The following is a 3,675-nucleotide window of genomic DNA, read 5'->3' on the forward strand; positions in this document are numbered from 1 at the left end:
TTCTTACTGCTACTGTATCCCTACAGTAATCACACTGATTAAGATAATTCAGTAAAATATTAAACTTACATCAACATAACTAGCATTAATATATTCTCTTTGACACATATCCAAGTTAGGATTAGTAGCCAGTATTATCCTGTTATCATCATCTGATAATAGAGTATAATCACATTACTTTTAACTATACATTTGCATACAAACTGTGATGTTTTTGAATCTGTTGAAAGGCTTATTCTCCTCACTGTACCCTATAGTACATGGCTTTTCCTCTCCACTCTTGAGGCTCTATTATAATTGTCAGTATATGTACATGTATGAATTATTTACTGTGTATTGGCTTTCAAATCCATTGCTATGACAACTGGTTACATGTGTATTCAGATCCTCGAGTGATATAGGTAAAGTGAGAGGAATCTGTGGATCAAAATTATAACCAGACAGAACAGCAGTCTCTATGTCAGTGTATGTTGGTTCATAAACTGATGGAATTGGTGCTTCTTGTATTGCTGCATAATCTAAAAAATATAATCAAAATTATTTATTTATTTGAGCTCTACTTGGTTCTTCTTTATTAATTGGACAATATTTGTCTTCATCATTTTTGGTTAGGCTCTCATTATCTATAACAAATCAATAATAATAATACTGGTACATCATAACCACCTTGTATTTCTGACATAGCTATGTTAACATTGTACTTGCTAATTTTCAATGACTTCCTTTTTCTATTAAAAATAATTATGAACTCTTTTGTCTGTCACAGATTTACTTAATGAAAGCTATAATTATAACAATCAACACTATCAATAGAGCAATTATAACAGCAATCCCTGGGCCTCCCACAGTAATAACAAATGAAGTATCTGTAATCATAATTATTATATAAATCTTGATACAAAATAAAAGACTTTACTTTCAGGCTTCATAGTAGCAGCCACTGGTTTAAAAACAAGTAAGATTTATAAATTATGGGGACTATACTCATACCTGATGTTTGTATTACTGATGATGATAAAGACTTTACAGTAGATGATGGTGATATTCCTGTAGAAAATAACTGTTTTGTGGTTGACGATGATGCTATTGCAAGTAATGATATTTGTGCAGATGATAGTGATATTAGTACAGATGATGATTCTGTTAGTAGCTCTAGAGTCTTATTAATAGTAACTGTCCATGCCCCATATCCATTATCAGAGTATGCACGTATACCAAAAATGTAACAGGTATTACTATTCAGACGAGTGATGATAGTAAATGTATCATTACTAGATACATTAGATAGATTGAATACTTGAAGATTTATATCATCATCATATACCATTGAACAGTTACCAGACTGTAACATATGATATCCTATCTCATATGTGATGATGGGATAGTCTGATGGAATATAACTAGGTACACTCCATGAGATAACAGCCCATGTAGTGTCCATGATACTGGATACTGAACCAACTGGACCAGGTACTAAATAAAGAAACAGATTCTCACAGAATAACTTAAAGCATGCATACCTATTCCAATCTCTACAATTATAGAATCACTAAAAGGACCTATTCCAGCAGAGTTTTCAGCAGCTACACTGATATTATACTCAGTTCCAAAGGCTAAAACTTTCAATATGATATATCTCTCAGTGCTGGTGAGGGTGTATGTGATACTACTGTTACTGATCACCACTGTATAGCCTGTGATTAGACCATTATGCTTAGAACAATTGACCTCATTCCAAGTGAGATTATTAATTGGTTGTATTAAAGACAAAGAATTAGGTGCTCCAATAGGAACTATACATGTAGATAAAATATTGTGTAAATATTACTGAACATCACAATTTATGCATACCTTTGAAAGATATTGTGTATTCTTTAACTGAGGTATAATTAGATCCTCCTAGTACATTACCAGCTCTAACTGTGATGGTATAGTTCATACCACTGTAAAGACCTGCTAATGTATAACTGTATGTTGTAGTGGACTGATGAGGACCAACAGAGACTGTCTCATTCACTGACGATAACTGGGGACACGATGGAGTATAGAAGATGGTGTAGTATGTTACATAGTTGTCACTACTGGGAATATTCCAGCTCACTGTAATACCAGTGGTTGAGACATTAGATACTGAGAGACTAGTTACTGGACTAGGAACTAGAACAGATATCAATTCAATTACATTCTATCAATGATAATAACTCACCATCAAATCTTAACACTTTTACTGTACTATTAACTGAAGGAAGATCTATATATGAGTACACACTGATGGTATAGGTACTCATTGGTGAGAGATTTGTTAGTACGACTTCATCTTCACTGGTAGATACTACATTTCTGGTTACACCTCCAGTAGTATACTCAATCACATATCCATTAGTCCCTATTGAGTTAGTCCAGTTGACTTTGATACTACTAGCATTTAATATAAACCCTTTCACATCATTTGGAGGACCACTAGGAGCTAAAGTAGATGAAGTAAACTATATTGATTTAAGTATAATCATACCATGCAATATTATAAATTGACTGTAGTTGACTCCACCAATCATTGCTATACAGGTAACATTAACTGACACTCCCAGTGGATCAGGATATACCAGTAGTGTGTTGTTGTATGTCACGACATTGATTGATGTATACATTGAGTTACTCTTCATCACTTTATTTAATAACCAGTAAACATCAGTTGAAGGATTTATATCAGTAGTTGTGAGACAATGAATACCATACTGAGTGTTATTGAGTTGTGTAATGGGCGAGAATAGTATCCAATTGATTGAATTAATAACTAGAAATACATCAACAATGTTATAAGTACATTAAAAGGTGCAGTAGTGTACAAACCTGGTAAGGTTTGTACACTCATTGTACTAGCAGGTCCCAGTAATTGTTGATAGGCTCTGACTATGATGCTATAAGTTGTTAGTTCTCTTAGTCCATTCAGTACAATTGTATCATTACTACTTCCCTCCACCTGTACTGTCTGCACAGTGTCTGTGTCACTAGTGACATTGACTACATATCCATCAGCATCAGATGAATCAAGTGCAGTCCAACTGACAGTGATAGTGGTAGCTGTCTTGCTGACCTCAGTAAGAGAAGAGGGAGCAATTGCTGGTACTAATATATAACAATATCAAAATTTCGCATCATATTAATTACTATAGCTCACCTCTGACTGTAATTATGCGGTTCCTTATCACATCGCTGATTTGAAAGTGAAATCTATATCTCTGATCCCCATTATTGCTTGATGGACTCAGTCCTTGCTTGATAGACTCAGTTTCCCCATTCCAGGTACTAATTGTTAGAGTGTAATCGTATTTGCCGCCACCTTTATGACTTTTTGTTCCATCACCAATAGTACAACTATAATGATTTTTATATCCATCACAAAGTTGAGTACTAGACTCGTAGTACCATTCAGCAGCATAACTGTGTTGTTCATGATCAGTATAACCATTTTTAATAGCATGTAGAGTGTATGTTTGAGGAAGAACTGTTATATCTGAAGGAAGATCAACACTGATATCTTCAATTTGTGCCCATCCTATAGAAACAAATGACATACAGTGTCTTTTAAAATGAGAGTACTTACTATATATATTAGCAAAGATTATGTTAGTGCTTGAATCTGAACAATTAGTTGGTAGACAACACTTGTACCAG

Source organism: Amphimedon queenslandica, unplaced genomic scaffold (genome assembly GCF_000090795.2).
Source record: "Amphimedon queenslandica unplaced genomic scaffold, v1.1 AMPQUscaffold_12408, whole genome shotgun sequence".
Lineage (NCBI taxonomy): Eukaryota > Metazoa > Porifera > Demospongiae > Haplosclerida > Niphatidae > Amphimedon > Amphimedon queenslandica.